The 18913-nt window shown below is 41.8% G+C and overlaps 1 protein-coding gene and 1 long non-coding RNA gene across 2 annotated transcripts in view; one reads left to right on the plus strand and one right to left on the minus strand.

Annotated features, from left to right (window-relative positions):
• The window catches only part of mecom (MDS1 and EVI1 complex locus), a 523157-nt gene that overhangs the window by 418641 nt on the left and 85603 nt on the right, over nucleotides 1–18913 (plus strand).
• LOC117508380 lies at nucleotides 502–11980 on the minus strand. The gene is made up of 3 exons (XR_004560073.1): nucleotides 11967–11980; nucleotides 7061–7068; nucleotides 502–634 (listed from the first exon to the last, which is right to left on the minus strand). It is a non-coding gene; the product is annotated as an uncharacterized LOC117508380 (long non-coding RNA).

The raw sequence follows: 18913 nt of genomic DNA on the forward strand, positions 1-18913 counted from the left end.
ATGTCCCAAAATATTTATTCTCACTGGTGACACACACACACACATTCATAAATATTAGTGTTGAAAGTTACCTGGATCTGACTGTTCCAGCTGCACTGCTGAACTGAGCTGCTGCTGTGTTCAGCACAGTGTGACTCCTAAAACCATTACAATACATTTAAATATATATTATATTTTTACACAATTATCCTTTACTGACTGAGTTTCAGTCATGAAGTCAGTGGTGTGGGTGCACATCTCTGTGTGTGGGTGTGACTGTCAGTGCAACAGCGCTGGTCATTATAATCTCCTAGCAGCGGGTTGGTAATTTTAACATGCAAATTTTAAAAAATTGTCGGTCTTGTCGAACAATTTTAATCACTAACGACAAGTATAACAACAAGGGTAAAGTATCAACTAGACATAAGTGAAGAGTTAATGGTCCGTGTCCTCAGACGACAGAGGCAAGGCAGACAACATACACCTATTTATCAACCAAATGTCACAGACAGAGTGACAAGAATAACCAAAACCACTTACTTATGGAAGGAAATGTTGTCTCCCTTCTTCCTCCATTTGTGACATTTACAACATGTGCAGCTTTCCAGCATATTCCACCTGTTTCTTGATGATACTAATTGAGCGTCTATGGGTGCTTCTCACTAAGTTGCCCGGAATTAAAATGGTGACCACGCCTCCTTGCCGGGACATGGCTCAGTGCAACTGCGGCCTCCAGTTCTCATTTATAACCTCTTTGGGCTACCTCCAGGATTTGCTTTGGGCTACCCCCCCTGTTATTTGGAGTCACCACAGTGGCTCTGGTGTCTGACCCAAACAGAAACCTTGCGTGCTTAAAAATGAAGCCAACAAGAAAGTGCCAGATCTTGCAGTTCCTTGAATGGCCACTCGAGGCTGGCTCCAAAAGCAAGTCACTCCCCACAGAAGCTCATGTTAAAATCTCTAACTTTACAGCTGAAATATGCTATTTAAGACATAAATTTAGGAATAATTAGTAATAAGTAATAATCAAATGTTTGCTACCCTCACTATAAATAAAATAAATAAAACTTCAGATACACCACTTCAGTGTAAGTGATTGCACAGCCTCATCATAGAGACTCACCTTGGCTTATAGCATGCAGATACTCTCCATGAGGCTTCTATTGTAACCACCAGCCTGTAGCCTGATATCTCCTGGTAGTGCACAGCCAAACAACTTTTTTTGCAGAATAAGATTTAATTGCTGTAAACTGAAACTTGAGATTTCAACATGTATGGCACCGTGCCATCCGGGTGCAGATCCTGTCCACAGCAGCAAAGGCTTAACCTGTAATATATCAACAGTTACATCCTGTTCTCCACTGCTTACTGCGGTAAACAACAGTCTGATACTTGCCCTAACCCTAAGCATGAGGTAAAGATCCCTCTCTTCCCAAGAGAGGAAGGGAGGCAAGTGAGCACTGAGGTCTAAATACCCTCTGGCCACCCTGTGGGACATGATGGGTATTGACAGAAAGTTTGAACCCTGCATCTCTGGTGGATGGTATCAAACTGGGAGACAGCAATCATTTTTACCATATTTTCCGGAGTTTAAATCACAGAGAGAGAGAGAGAAGAGAGAGAAAGAGAGAGAGAGAGTGCACGCGGTGCACTGTTACAGCGCAAACAGATGTTCATAAAAAAAAAACATGTTCATTTCCACAGTAATGTGAACAGTAAATGAATAAATGTTGCTGTGATCTGATTAAAAACTGAACTAGTGTAAATTTGCGTTAGACCGCTCTGTCACTTTGGGAAACTTTCCACATAGAAAGTGATCCACAAGAGGTCAGTGCTGTGCTCAAAAAGTCTGTTTGATAATCCACAGTTAAACGAGGAAGAGGAGAAGACCCCAAACAGCTGACTGAGCTCTGAAAAGAGAATCAAACAAAACAGTCTGTCATCTGATCACAAAATATGATTCTGGTGGATCCATAGCTGGGAAGATCCACGAAAGGAGTCCATCAGATCTAGAAGCTACCCATGGGGCGGCCATGCCGGTCCGTGCTTTCAGCCGGTGGGAGAGGGGGAGGTGAAGAGGCGACTGCTCTCCGTGCCACTTGTCACCCAAAGTTATGGTGTAGTGTACATCTATCCCAAGATGCCTTGCTTCTGGAAGGGGGCCTTTGTGATAAGACCCAGAAAGAAAGAAAGAAAATAATACAAAAAAGCCCTTTGTTCTGAAGAAATACTGTAATGTTTTGTTTTGTTTTTTTACTAGAAGACCACACTTTTGAATGAAGATGGACTTTTTTTTTCTCTCTATTTGGAAAAAACTTATTTGGACTTATTTGGAAATACAAAGACAGCTCTTTTAACAAAAAAAAAAAGAAAATTAATGGTGAATTTATTTTATAAATGTACTAAAAAAGGAGTTTAAATTATGTTTATGTTGTACATTGACCTCACATATGATTGTCTTTTCAGTGGCTTAAACAAACAGTTTATTTAAATTTTGTGCCATTATAGTGACATTAATTAGTTTGATTGCTTGTATTTTGCAAACCATGTTACATTTCAATAAACAAGAAAAAGAAACTCGGTGCAAACAAATCATAGTTGCCAAATTAAGTAATCTAACTTATCACCTTACTTATCACAGTGCATTTTGTTCTAGTACATCTGAGGCCGCAGAGCGACATGCACAACATTATATGAACATGTGGGCTATGACTGTTACATTTTATTGCATGATCTCTTTTTCTTTGTGGGTCAGACAGAGCAGGAAATGAGTCAAGTCCCTGCTGCAGTGAGGATGATGTTTTGAGGAAATGACCAGCTGAAGAGCAGTGACTGAGTGTGTACGTGTTTGTAATCTGCGGCACTGATTGTCAAACACGTACAGCAAACTGACAGCTTTTCAATGGAGGTTATTCCCTTCAAGACTGTAATTTCATGTGTGTACAATAAAAAAGGCGCTGAGCGCAGGAGAAATATGTGATACTCTCTCCAACCAGTCGGACAGCTGAGAGAAATGCAGTGTGATGCTGTGGGGGGTAATCCACCACACACCAAGACATGCACTACACACTCCTACATTTATAACAGAAGACTTTTCATGACAAGTGAAGCTTCAGTTTCTGCCTTACATTGGTATCTATCCTCAATCATGTTTTCAGACTTTTATACCATTAATTGCATGCATGGAACAAATGATAAAAAAGTCATCATTCACAGTGAGAAACATAAAGTCCGACTGAACAAAGGATTAGTGTGGAACACTATGCTGAGGTTTCCAGAATCTGTCTTTACTCCTGTGGGATCCAAGTCCTTGAACTGTGGCAATGAGTTTAACAAAGGTGTTGGCCTTTGTATACCCAATTTTCAACATGATCCTACGAGAACCCAAGAGGTTCATTTAAATATACCCCCTTTTCCCCAATTGAAACTTTAAGATTCATAGTTTCAATTCACTCTTATGTGATGCATCTCCTTGATATTTGGTACACATCTTTATGTTTGTGTTGACAAATTATATATATATATATATATATATATATATATATATATATATATATATATATATATATATATATATATATATATATATATATATATATACAGTAGTGTTCAGAATAATAGTAGTGCTATGTGACTAAAAAGATTAATCCAGGTTTTGAGTATATTTCTTATTGTTACATGGGAAACAAGGTACCAGTAGATTCAGTAGATTCTCACAAATCCAACAAGACCAAGCATTCATGATATGCACATTCTTAAGGCTATGAAATTGGGCTATTAGTAAAAAAAAAAGTAGAAAAGGGGGTGTTCACAATAATAGTAGCATCTACTGTTGACGCTACAAACTCAAAACTATTATGTTCAAACTGCTTTCTTAGCAATCCTGTGAATCACTAAACTAGTATTTAGTTGTATAACCACAGTTTTTCATGATTTCTTCACATCTGTGAGGCATTAATTTTGTTGGTTTGGAACCAAGATTTTGCTGGTTTAATAGTGTGCTTGGGGTCATTGTCTTGTTGAAACACCCATTTCAAGGGCATGTCCTCTTCAGCATAAGGCAACATGACCTCTTCAAGTATTTTGACATATCCAAACTGATCCATGATGCCTGGTATGTGATATATAGGCCCAACACCATAGTAGGAGAAACATGCCCATATCATGATGCTTGCACCACCATGCTTCACTGTCTTCACTGTGAACTGTGGCTTGAATTCAGAGTTTGGGGGTCATCTCACAAACTGTCTGCGGCCCTTGGACCCAAAAAGAACAATTTTACTCTCATCAGTCCACAAAATATTCCTCCATTTCTCTTTAGGCCAGTTGATGTGTTCTTTGTCAAACTGTAACCTCTTCTGCACATGTCTTTTATGTAACAGAGGGACTTTGCGGGGGATTCTTGCAAATAAATTAGCTTCACACAGGCGTCTTCTAACTGTCACAGCACTTACAGGTAACTCCAGACTGTCTTTGATCATCCTGGAATGAATGCCACACTACTATTATTGTGAACACCCCCTTTTCTACTATTTTTTACTAATAGCCCAATTTCATAGCCTTAAGAGTGTGCATATCATGAATGCTTGGTCTTGTTGGATTTGTGAGAATCTATTGAATCTACTGGTACCTTGTTTCCCATGTAACAATAAGAAATATACTCAAAACCTGGATTAATCTTTTTAGTCACATAGCACTACTATTATTCTGAACACTACTGTATATATATATATATATTCATTCATTCATCTTCTACCGCTTAATCCAGTTATGGGTCGCGGGGGGCTGGAGCCTATCCCAGCAGTCATAGGGCGTGAGGCGGGGTACACCCAGGACAGGACGCCAGTCTGTCGCAGGGCCACAAACCGACAACAAACACAGACCCACCCACACACACAGTATGGAGAATTTAAAGAGTCCAATCCACCTAACCCGCATGTCTTTGGATGTGGGAGGAAACCGGAGCACCCGGAGGAAACCCACGCAAACACGGGGAGAACATGCTGCCTATATATATATATATATATATATATATATATATATATATATATATATATATATATATATATATATATTAAAGTCCCTTCAGCTGCTCCCTTGTTTGCACTCGGGGTCGCCACAGCAAATCCAAGGTGGATCTGCATGTTGAATTGGCACAGGTTTTACGCCGGATGCCCTTCCTGACGCAACTCCACATTACGTGGAGAAATGTGGCAGGGGTGGGATTTGAACCCGAAACTTTCTGCATTAACCACTTGGCCACCACCCCTGCATTGTTATGATCTTACTAATATAGTAAAATGTAGTCGGGTTTGAACAAAAGACATAACTTTTTTCTTGACTGGAAATACAGGTTCTCCTCACCTTAATTCACTCCTGTGTCCTCTGTCACTGATAGTTTGCACAGTCCTTTAACTTGTTTGTGGCAAGTGCATACTTTCTTTTTATGTTGATCCTCACAAAGCTGTAAAAAAAGGGACTGAAATAAGTCTGCTTTTATCTCTATTGGATCAACAGGTTTTTCAGTGTCTCATTTTGCTTCAGTATGACATACTGTAGAGCATTTTGAACACAGCTTTACTTCCATGTTGGCAGTTGTATACTTTTTTATTAGACCATAAAAAGGTAGTGTGATTTTTTTAAAGCCTTTTCCTATTGCTCATTCAAATTTCTGGAGTTCTATCTGTACCTTGAAGTAAGTCTTTTATAGGCCCTGAGGCCCATTGGTGATTATACCCGGATTCTGTAGCATGAAGCTGGTGAAAGTCTACAATTCCCTCTGGATGGGACTCCAGCCTGAAGCGGATTACTTCCCCAGATAAGGAGGACCTTGTGCCCCATTTACACATGGGTGGACAAGGACAATGCAGTTGGAGCATCTTGTCCAAGGTCACGGACAGGTACCTTGAGCAGGAATCAAACCCAGGTCTACACATTGGTAGCATGACTCCAATCCCACTAAGCTACTTGTTCTACTTATGCAGTTCCTTAAATCTTTATGTTGTTGTTGGTCACTGTGTACTTAATCTTAAATTTTATGATGATCCTGCCAGATCCTTGAAGTTGTTGGTAATTAAAAACTTTTCCCATATTGGACGATCCTCCTCCAAGCTGGCCTGAGCCAGTGCATACTATACCCAGTGTTTACAGTATTTATTAGTGTTAAATTCATTCTAATCTTTGAATATAAGCTGACATGAAAATTGATAAACCAGAGACAGAATTATTCTCTTGTGTCCACCAACAGTCCAGGAGGGGTTGAGCGGCGTCAGAGGGCGGAACGATAAATGGCGATCAGCTGTGGTGTGCACTGTGCGTTTGTATTTGAGTGTTTGTGTTGTTCCTAATGTGAGGCAGATCACTCGGTTGGCTACCTAAAAACAAAAAGGCCCTGCTCCAGTTTACTCCCAAGGGGAGGGTACCTTTGGCTTGGAGCGGGAGAATGAAAGTACGCAGCTTGTTGTGCTTGCCAGCGCTCACTCCTCCACACTGCTTTATGGGAGGGTCAATGTAGTTAACTAGTGGCAGGCGTTCAGATGGGTTCTGCTCTGACTTCAAACAGGGAACATTATGGCCGTGTGCGCTCACAGGATATTGCACTGTAAGGCCACTGAGCGTGGCTGGGTTAGAGAGAGGAGGCTTTGTATTGAGCCCATTAGAGCCCTAAACCGATACTAATGAAGCTGTTTCCTGTACAAACGGAGCGACTCAGGGGAAACTGGCTCAAGCTTTTAATAAGGCTTTCTCCAATCACGGTTAACATGTTGGAGGTTTTTTTATCTGGGTACTGAGTGGGTTACTACTGGTTCCAAGCAGAACCTCCCTTTGGAAAAGTTAATTACGCATGATTAATGGAGCGTTTTCCTTCCAATGATATCTGTGACAGCACAAAGCTGTCGTAAGGCTTGTCAGGCCCAATTCGAGCTGAATAAGTATTTATGTGATCGCATGTGATGGGCCTCCTCTCACCAGCACCAGCCCTCATCAATCAAGCGCCGCTGCTCGCAGTAGTGGGAAATTGGTCTATCAGCGCGGCTGCTTCCCCCCACTCCCCCCCAACTGCCACCACCACCACTACCACCTCCCTCCCTCCCTCCCCATTCAATCAGGCCTGAGGCTACAATGCTTCTTTAGCTCTTACTTCTGACCAACGCCGGGGTCACGGAGGGAAAAGTGGGAGCCAGAGCTGAGCCCATCCATTACAGCTCTTGTTTCTCTCGGTGGCAGCCGGACGATGGGATTCTATTAAGAGCCCCGTCTATTCAGCACTGAGATTACACCAGGGCCCTCTCTCCGAGCGCACCTCACCACCAACCCCCGAGCCCTCGCCAAAACCCTATACTCACCCTATGGGCCTTACAGACCCTTGCCACCTCCGCCGCCGCCATCTCCCCAGCATAGCTCAGTCATGCGTCCCTTTCTCTCCAACACTCCCCTTCTTATCTGCTTTTTTCTTCTTTTTTAACACATTCTAGGAGTTGTTTTTTATCCCTGAAAGAAAGATCTAAAGAGAGAAAGAGACAGAAAGACAAGGCGAGAGGCTCGAAAACAAATGAGAGCAGACACTTTAACCTGAAAGTGTTCCCGGCGAGTACGTGGACACACACTGTGTCCGCCTGGACAGAGTTTGACGTTGCGAACGCCACCGCACACACTGCACCGTCAAATAGAAGAGCAGTAGCACCTGCCGATGAGACTGGAGCCATCTCCGCTGTGGTATAAACACAGTCAGACGGGTTACATCGCAAACACGATTCTGACGCAGTTACGGCGTAAACACCAGCCGACACCAGATCAAACCGCCACTCCTCCGACGTTTAAGGAGCTCGTTTGTCTCCTGCTCTCATGAAGAACTGTTTCATTTACTTAATATGTATTCGCACTTGAGAGAGCGGGTGCTGCCGGGGTCATGGTACTAGCAGGATGGATGGGAGCTCTTCCCATCAAGGAGAGAGAGAGAGAGACAGCGCTCCTGTCAAACAAACAGAAATTTAATACGTTGCTTTCTATCAGGATGTCCACTGTGTACATAGTCTCTTAGGTTTGATTACGAATAAGCCCCTCTGTCTTATAAACAAGCGGAGTGAAGGCATTCATCAGGGGCGGAGAGGTAAGAGTGTGAAGAAGGTGGAATGTTCTCCAACAAGAGCCTGCTGTTGTTTCTCTGTGTGGATGGAATGAATGAGGGGAGGGTCAAGAAGGAACAGAAACAAAGCAAGAGGTGAATGAGGGATTAGATGAAACAGAGAAGGACAGGAGGATCCAGGTTTGAAGAAGAAAATAATGAAGGGGAAAAGATTATTCGAGCCCGTGCTGAAAAATCAAGCCAGAGGAAGTGGGGAATCTTGCAGTTCCTTGAATGGCCTCTTGGGGCTGACTCTAAAAGCTCATCACTCTTCATAGTCCCTCATATTACATTGTCCAACTTTACAGCAGAAGTAAACATGTTTACAGCCTGGTACAAAAAACAGTTTTGGTCTCTGTACCTAGTTTCCCCCTGTACAGGAGCTGAATGATGTATGTGGACCTGCATTTAAGTCCCACTCATGTTACCTGTCTGTGTCCTTGGACAAGACAATTTACATTGTCTCAGTTCTCCCAGTTGTAATGAGAAGCAGCCTTGGCTGGGGAAGTAACCTGCACCAGAATGGTAGGGGTAATTGTACACTCTCATCCACTTCATCCTACTGAAACTGAACATAGGCACCGGTGTCACCGATCGAATGGTCCCCCCTAAAAATCGGTGCCCCTGCCTTCACTGCGCATGCCTCATTTTAGAGCGTCAGCAGCAATTCACCAATTATCACCTCAACACCGGCCGTTCTAGGACTTAATTGGTGACATTAGGTGATTTAAGTCATATACTTTAATATGTGTACACAATCCCTGCCCAGTCCACAAAACAACCCATCAAGCAAACACTCAAACTAAGCTAACCTGCTTGCCTTAGCTGAGATTTGCTTTAGTGCAAGATGGGAGAGTGTTCACGCATGATTTGTCTTGCCCAGGTCACACTGGTCTTGCAAATGCTCTCCCTCTTTGTCCATTTATGAATTGGTGGAGAGTTAGGTGAAGTCGGGCACTGCCAAGATGGCAACACTTGTAAACGCCCGGTTGAGCTTCAAATCCACTCTGAGTGACATCACACAGGGATTGTCCAGTATACTATCTATCTATCTATCTATCTGTCTGTCTGTCTGTCTATCTATCTATCTGTCTGTCTATCTATCTATCTGTCTGTCTGTCTATCTGTCTGTCCTGGGCAGAGAGAGAGCAGGAGCAGACACTGCATGGTTTGGAGTTGGCAACCACCTTGTAGATTAACAGAACTGGAATGCTTGTTCAGGAGCAAACTTCCTCTGATTCACAAAGTGTAGACCTTGCTCTCCGCCTCTTTTGTTTCAGCCAGGCTCCACTGACAGCACAGAGGAAGTTGCCATCAGCCAGGAGAGCGTTTGAATGTGTATAAACACAGTGGGAGGGAAAGAATCTGACAAACTTTGGTGCAACTACAGTGCACTCATGCCATCTGCACACACAGATGCACACATTTGGCAGGGCTGTGCAGCCGCAGTGTGGGCCTCTCCCAGTGGAACACACGAAGGCAGAGCTGAGAGCGTTTGCATGAGGGATTCTCCGCACACTAGCCTGCGCTCTGTCAGGCCACTCATCTCCAGCTGCACACCACAGACTTTTGTCTTTGTTAAATGTTGTGTGACAATGAGATTTTCCAATGTGCCACCGAGATAAAGAAGTGGATTGAGAGAGTGGGAGAGAGCGCAGGGAGGGGCGACTCCGATAAGAGTCGAGATCGTCTGGTCATAGTCCAGTGGCCCTTCATCACTGCCACAGCCTCAGATATATCTCCTCTCTCTCATAGTTATATACCAAACCAAACATGCACCCTTTTTCTATGACTGCACACAATCGGCGAAACGCACAAACACACCTCTATTCCATCACAGCAGCCCTAGATCTTCAATCGATCCTCGCGGCACCGCAGCCCCCAGCAGACACCTGCAGGTGATTGATCCCCAAATCAGTCCCTCACTACCCCGGTGCTGTAAAAATCATAACAACCCATCATAAAAGCTGATTTATCTTCACCTCAGCCTGTGCTTCACAGTTAGAATATTAACCCAAAAGTGTATGACACCAGAATGATTGGCTTGGAATTGAACAAACCTTGGGAGTATTGACGCACGTATTTGATGGCTCAGGCTGAATATGACAACTGACATGTGCCACGAGAGATTGCAATACCTCACATGGCACACACACACACACACACACATGCACACACACATACAGATGTTTGGTTGATGTGATTTACTCTGTTGTTAAAATAAAAAGTAAAAATATATACTTCTTTTGGCTTCCCTCATTTGTTCCGTGTCACTACAACAGATATTGCATGAATCCTCATCTTGATTTGGCAAATGTTTTACACGGGATGGCCTTCTTGACATCACTGCATATTGCATGAATCCTCATCTTGATTTGGCAAATGTTTTACACGGGATGGCCTTCTTGACATCACTGCAAATGTACACGGACAATAGACAGGATGAACTTTAAACACTGGAACAGAGGAGTTTCAAAAATGTATCAGATCTCAATTTGAGGCTCTGTAATTTCTGTCAAACTCTACCTGTGCTTTTCTGTCTTCATCTTTAAGAATAGCCTTCGCTCTTCCACTCTACCATGAAGCTCTATAACTGGTGCTGCAACAGACAAAAATTGCAGTTGGCACTGTTTCTCAAATCACAGTGACAGAAGCCTACCACTATAACTCTTTCATAGGTTTTGTGGGTATCTTGGTGGCTTCCCTCACTCATCTCTTTTTTGCATGATAACTCAGTTTTTGAAAGCTGCCTGCACCTGACAGACTTAGAATAAAGTACCATGCTGTTTGTATTTCTTAATGATTGATATAAATGAAGTCCAAAACATATTCTCACTCACCTTCAACCACTTACTCCAGTTAGGGGTTACAAGGGGCTGGAGTCTATCCCAGCAGTCATAGGGCATGAGACGGGGTACACCCTGGACAGGATGTCAGGCTGTCACAGGGCCACATGTAGACAAACAAATACTATCACACATGCACACCTACGGACACATAACCTGCAAGTCTTTTGGTTGTGGGAGGAAGCCGGAGCTCCCGGAGGGAACCCAAGCAAACACAGGGACAACATGCAATCTCCACACAGAAAGGCCACAGGTGGGAATCGAACCCATGACCTTCTTGCTGTGAGGCAACGGTGCTAACCACTATACCACAATGCTGCCCTAAACATATTCTGTGAATTGTAAAAGTGATGAATATGACATTCATTTAATAATAATAACTATGTATTTTCACTGCAGAAAATTAATTCAGTCACATTTTACTCAGAGTGTCCTACTTTTATGACTATAATTCTGCACTAAGTGGAACTGATGAGCCACATAAAAAATCTGTTGACTTAATATGAACAAATAAATAAATAAAAACATTAAGACACAGCTTAGCTTGAAGGTAATTTTTTTTCTTAATTTGTGGTAGAGCTGTTAAAGTGACAAAGATATCCAGTGAATTGACTTCAGTGTTCTGGTCTGTGCAAGTGTACTATCAAGGAAAATACAAGTACTGGATTCCAACTCAGTACTGGCAGATACTCAGTCAGACCGGGATCGGGTACAAAAAATCCTGATCTGGGAAATCCCTTTAAGAAAATCATGCAGAGCAAAAATAAATTTGTGATATTGAACTAATTTCATTTAGGTCAGAGAATTAGCCTGGTTGGTTTAGTCAGGTCTGTGTAGTATAGTTATATAGTATAGTATAGTCTGTGTAGCTGGTTAATATTAGAACAATGTGTTTTTTGGAAGAGGTACAGGTGCAAAGTTCATGCTCCATTCATCAGAAATTGGGAACTTCAAATTTCTCACACCTGTGAAAAATATGTTTAACAAAGCTATGGGAAATCATGAATTCTGCCAACTGACTTACACTGGCAAACCAAGTAAAATCAATGTCAGTGTCGTCAACAGACAAATGCATCACGTTTTCATGTTTAGTGCACTAGTGGTGGGCACAATTCCGATAATCCGATAACAGATAATTATCGAAGATAATGTTTTCATTATCGGATTATCTTTTTAGATAACTTTAAAAACCATTATCGGACTAATTATCTGCCGATAAATTTTTGTCCGATAACTTTTAGACCGATAACGTAGTAAACAAACAAAAGGAAAATTAGTCACACACACACACAAAAAAAAAATCATTTCCTTTAACACCATACTGACACGCTGGCAATATCACCCAAGTCATCCAGAGGCATACATTTTTAACTTACTCGTATGGTTCAAATTTTAACCAAACTAATTTTGGACAAGTTATTTAAAATTGCTGTCATGTCTGAAGTTTTATAAAGTGAAAATATCAGATATATGTTTTAGTTTTAAAGTAATGTGCTAATTTTTAAGGTTTTAGTGAGCATGTGCTGTGCCCAGCAATGCATTATGGGTACGATAGGGTAATCTCAGTATGTTCACGACAGGACATATGCACTTCAGACACTCTGTTCAGGCTCCACGGACAACAGCATTAAACTCTAGTGCCTAAAACTCTCGTGAATATATTCTCTGGGTTTATAGACGTTGCTTTGTATTTGCGTTTGTTAAATTCCACGCATCTTAAATGTAGCAGACACGGATTATCTGGAATTTTGTTTTGGCAATCTACTGGCCAGTAGTGTTCATGGCAGTTCATGGCAGCATTCGTCGTGAAGCTGATCAGACACTGTATGATATTTTTAATCACAAGTTAAGTTTTTTCAAACTTAATTTACAAAAACTCTCGATGGGAGACATCAAAGTTTAAAAAAACAAAACGACAAAAAAAAAACATTACAAGACAGCTCTGCGGTGTTTGCATATGCACAGTTCGAGCAGTTGGACGCTTGTTGCTCTTCAGAAGCAGGATACCCTCACAACACCTGGCCAGAATAATATCAAACAGGTTTGATTTTCATCTGACCATACGATCGGCGATCAGGAGGTGGTCATGAGATGTTAAATGCAGCTTGTTACTCCGTGTACACTACACGATGCAGAATGCGCAATTAACCTGAAACCTGGTCCAAAAAATTCTCGCACGAATGAAAAACCATCTGAAAAAGGGCCAAAACTCACACAGTGTAAAGCCAACATTTATGTGTCAAGACAATATTGAGTGCACGTTTTACAACATCTTCGAACGTGCGCACGGCACTAATAAAACATCCCCACATTCTCTCCACATTCCAGGGCTCTGTAAAAATGCCTGTTTATACAAATAATAAAAATGGAATATTTTACAAAAGCACATTTATCTGTAAACACCAGCACATTACACACGTCACATTAACGTGTTGGTTTACATAATGAGTGACTGAACCAATCAGTGTTTAGCAGAGGCACTTTTACCCAGAATCCTTTGTGATCTGTCTGTGTTTGTTACAAAACCTCAGAATAGTGCAATATTCAACATTAAAAGATATATGTTATATTTTAACTTTGTAAAAATGACAGAATTGACATTAATGGAGTTATTCTATCAGTATTCACACCAAACCATAACTCAGCATGACTTTATTTTCCAAGACCTCTGCCTGACCGGAGTGTTGTGATTGGTAGAGAGCTGGCTTTGTGGCTACTTTCAGGGTGCTTCTAAACAAGAGCTTCCAGCAAGGGGAAGATGTTAAAACATAGAAGTGTGGGCTCATTGTTTGGGTCTGTGGTTGCTTTTGAGGCTTCCAAAAGCGATTGTGGTGTTAAAACTCAAATTCAGCTTGTTAGTAGTTGCAAATGTACCAGAGACAATACTGGAATTTATCTGTTATCAGTTATCTGTATCTTCCAATACATTTTTGGGTGGTTTATCTTTATCAAATATAACTTTTCAGTTATCTGATTATGTTATCGAAGTTAATTTTTTGGTTATCTGTGCCCACCACTGTCGTGCACTTATTTTAACCCTACTCCTAGCCATAACTATAACTTTAACCACAACCCCATGCCCCATCCCCCGTCACCCCAAATTTCATGATACCATCACAAATAAATTTTGTGATGCCATCACAAAAATGTGATGCATTTCATGACGGTGTCACAAACTAATAGATTAGATCACAAATGGGCCTGAGCTCAAGTTGCACATAGCTTGTGGGCTGTCTCTGTAATCTATGGTGCATCCAGAAGTTATTCACAGCGCTTAACTTTTTTCCACATTGTGTTATGTTACAGCCTTATTCCAAAATGGATTTTTTTTCCTCAAAATTCTACACACAATACCCCATAATGACAATGTTTAAAAAGTTTTTAGAGATTTTTACTAATCTATTCAACATAAAAAACTAAGAAATCACATGTACATAAGAATTCACAGCCTTTGCCATGAAGTTTAAAATTGAGCTCAGGTGCTCCCTGTTTCCAGTGATCATCCTTTAGATGTTTCTGCAGCTTAATTGGAGTCCACCTGGGGTAAATTCAGTTGATTGGGCATGATTTGGAAAGGCACACACCTCTCTACATATAAAATCCCACAGTTGACAGTGCATGTCAGAGCACAAACCAAGCATGAAGTCAAAGGAATTGTCTGTAGACGTCCAAGACAGGATTGTCTTGAGGCACCAATCTGGGGAAGGATACAGAAACATTTCTGTTGTTTTGAATGTCCAAATGAGCACAGTGGCCTCCATCATCTGTAAATGCAAGACGTTTGGGTCCACCAGGACTCTTCCTAGAGCTGGACGCCTGTCTAAACTGAGCGACTGGGGGAGAAGGACCTTAGTCAGAGAGAAGACCAAGAACCCAATGGTCACTCTGTCAGAGCTCCAGTATTCCTCTGTGGAGAGAGGAGAAGCTTCCAGAAGGACAACCTTCTCTGCAGCAATCCACCAATCAGGCCTGTTTGGTAGAGTGACCAGACAGAAGCCACTCCTTAGTAAAAGGTACATGGCAGACAACCTTGAGTTTGCCAAAAGGCACCTGACGGACTCTCAGACCATGAGAAACAAAATTATCTGGTCTGATGAGACATAGATTGAACTCTCTGGCGTGAATGCCAGGCGTCATGTTTCAAGGAAACCAGGCACCATCCCTACAGTGAAGCATGTTGGTGGCAGCATCATACTGTGGGGATGTTTTCTAGTGGCAGGAACTGGGAAACTAGTCAGGATTGAGGGAAAGATGAATGCAGCAATGGGGGCGACAGTTCATTTTTCAGCAGGACCGTGACCCGAAGCACACAGTCAAGATATCAAAGGAGTGGCTTCAGGACAACTCTGTGAATGTCCTTGAGTGGCCCACCCAGAGCCCAGACCTGAATCTGTTTGAACATCTCTGGAGAGATCTGAAAATGTCTGTGCACAGGCACTCTCCATCCAACCTGATGGAGCTTGAGAGGTGCTGCAAAGAGGAATGGACAAAACTGTGCAAAGATAGATGCACCAAGCTTGTGGCATCATATTAAAGAAGACTTGAGGCTATAATTGGTACCAAAGGTGCATCAACAAAGTATTGAGCAAAGGGTGTGAATACCTATCTTTGATTTTTAATTTTAATAAATTTTCAAAAAAATTTAAAAAAAATCATGTTGTCATTATGGTGTATTGTGTGTAGAATTTTGAGGGAAAATTGTTAATCCTTTTTGGAATAAGGCTGTAACATAAAACATGGGAAAAAGTGAAGCACTGTGAATACTTTCTGGGTGTGCGGTACACATTATGCCATCTAGTGTTCAATGCAATGAAATATCATAGCTTCCTGGCACACAACTCTAAAATTACCATAAATGTGCTTTATTTTTTTCAGTGTACTCTAGGTAAATTTCACACCAACTTAAAAAAAATATTTTTTAAAGAAATGGAAGAAGGCGCTTTGCACTGTGAGACATCACAGCCTTTCATAGAAATGACTGGATAAATGGACATCACAGCTACACACATACGCTATGTGGAAACAAGGCATTTGGGTCATCTTACACGAGTCAAGCAGATTTCCAGCAAAATGTTTGTGTGACAAATGTCCAGATCTACTGTTTCTTTGGCTTCATGAAGCTAACACTACCATGTGTATCATAGCAGAGGTATTTGACTCTTGAATGGCACATTGGGTTCCCCAGTGTGTCGTGGTGTCTTGTCATAATCTTTATGCACATGGTATCAAAATTCCTCTTTTTTTTTCCACCAAAAGAGGTGAACTTTGATCAAATTGACAATATAACATTGTACATTTTAATACTGTGGTGGTGGGGGGTGGGGGGGGGGGGGGAGATTATAGTGGTGACAAAGAAAATTATTTTCAGGGCTTCAGTTCAAAAAAATTTAGAAACCACATCATGGTGATGTTTGAAGAACCTCAGTTACAGTTAAGAAGTGATTTGAAGCTACAGTTACATGTTACAGAATTGCTGAGTTTCATGCTGTCTGTCGTTACCTCCTCCAAGGGGGCAAGATTTTCACTGATGTTTGTTTTTGTTTTGTTTTTTGTTTTTTTTTGTTTTTTGGGGGGGTTTTTTGGCTGTTAGCAGGATGACTCAAAAAGTAATGAACAGATTTCAATTAAGGTTGGCCAGCAGATAGTTTCACGCAAATAAGTGATTCAATTTTGGAGGTGATCTAGAATATATTCTGGAAATAATATCCAGAAGAATGTGTGACACACGGCAACATTTAATTCAAAAGGTTGTGGCAGGATTTTGATTAAATTTGGTGAGCAGAATGTCACAGAAATAATGAATTTTGTATTGAAGTTGATCTGGAAGATATTTTGGATCCAGGATCCAGAAGACGTTTTAAACATTGTGGGGTCTTGGCGTCATTATGCTCTCTCTGAGTGTGTTCTAGTTTTTATTGTTTTCTTGACGGACTCAAAAATGATTGAACTCATTTTCCTGAAGCTCACTAATTGTGTTGGACCGTGCTTAGAACAGATTTATTTTATTTGGGTACACTTCCATTCAAACAGACCCACTGATGTTTCCTGAATGACGGCGCATATATTTCCACAGACGTGCACTCTAACGACTGCTTTCCCAGTTTGCTTGTTGTTGTGTATTTCCGTGTGTGTGAGTGAGTGACCTCTGTGGCCATGTGTGTGTTCCTGTAGGAAGCAGTGCTGTGGCCACATTTTAAGCAGCGCTTTGGTCTGCGTGCTGTGAGCGTGGCGTTCTGGCAGCAGCGGCGTGCGCGCTGTGTTCAGCAGTGCAACAAGCTCCTGGGTTAAATATAATCCCAGTCTAACTCACGGGCCTCTTTGATGCTACTGAAAGCCAGCGAAGCCTTTAATGGGAGTCGTGTGAGCTGCTCGGTTTTATTCCATTTTAAGGTTATTGCAACTGATTTGTTGTTTTCGGAGCTGATCCTGACTTTAATCATAGAGACGCTGAGGTGACCTCGGCTAACCATTTCCAGTGCGTGTCTGTCTACGGCCTCTTGCAGTCTGCTTGTGCTTTGCACTTACTGCAGGATGTTTTCTCACTTTCTCACATTTCAGTTTACGACCGCTTGCAAATATGCATTCATCCAAGTTGTCATTTCTCAGTTTTACCTCTTCGGTGCCACAAACCTCAAGCGACATTTGCACCCCCACCCCCACCCCCCCCTTCCCAGCCTAAACATCTGCACCTATGAGCCCAGCATCACTTTCGTCACATCCACTCCTGCCTGATATCCGCCAACATTAAAACATTAGCGTTTCCATTTGACATGGTGTGTAAAAAGTAAATTGTTGCAGTATTACAGTACGAGCCTGACTTTAAACGTGAGTAGGAAGCTCAATAAATATAATGAATGTGTGACACTTGGTCCTGTGAGATCTGAAGTGGCGTGTTCAGTTCCACACTCCTGTGCCTCTTGCACATAAAAACCTCTTTTAAAGATGATATCTAGGAGCGTTTTAGAGCCAATTTGTTCACCCTGTGGCAGACGGCAACACGCTCTAATTACCTCCCCTCCGATCTCTCTGCCAGCTTGTAGTAGGGTGGAGCGGGCTGACTGGTTTGTTTAAGTTTCCAGTCTGTGTGCCCGCTGAATTTACTCTTGCAAAAACGTGACCTTTGACTCCTGTGTGGGCTTTATTGCAACCTGTAGCCCCCCATACAGTGCAGGCCTTCATGGTGAGGATCTGCGAAGGAAGTGACTGCGATTATCATGGCTCACTTTCTACCTCTGTAGACCCTCCTCATCCTCAGACCCCCCCCAATACTACTCAGGATACATTCCAAATACTGCTATTCTAATCAACAATGCATATTGGGTAGCAAAAAACAAATGCAGATGTTTGAATGTTCTCCCAACAGATCATTTAAAAAGTCTTTTTCATCCTGACAATCATCAACCTATCAGGCAGATTCTCTCAATCACACTGACACACATTTAACATTTGCTTTAAAAAGACGGTCATGTTGTTCAGGATTTGAGCAGATATTAAAGTTTGTAGCCACACAGGCGCTGAGGTGATGCATTCATTAAAACAAGAATGGGAGCTCACACAATCATGCAAATGACATGTATTTGTGATTTAGCTGTACAACTAACACTGGCCAACACGATTTTTCTTGCATGGAGTTTTTCAACAGATTTTGGGCAGTTTGGTGGCACTGAATCCAAATCTGGTGCTAGTTTTTGCCAATCACATCATGTTTTTGAGATATGAAAACATATTTCTCCTATCAAGCATTGAAACAAAAGCTGCAGTCTCACGCACCTCTTCAGTGCCATAAATGATATTATGGCTCTTCTTCACATTTCCTGAACCTGGTTCAAAAACTATGCTTTTGAAGCTGCTTTTGTGCACGATTAGTGGCATCAAACTCATGAGTGAATGAGCAAATTTTACGTACAACCCCAATTCCAATGAAGTTGGGACATTGTGTAAAATGTAAATAAAAACAGAATAC

Source organism: Thalassophryne amazonica, chromosome 4, assembly GCF_902500255.1.
Source record: "Thalassophryne amazonica chromosome 4, fThaAma1.1, whole genome shotgun sequence".
In the NCBI taxonomy this organism is placed as follows: domain Eukaryota; kingdom Metazoa; phylum Chordata; class Actinopteri; order Batrachoidiformes; family Batrachoididae; genus Thalassophryne; species Thalassophryne amazonica.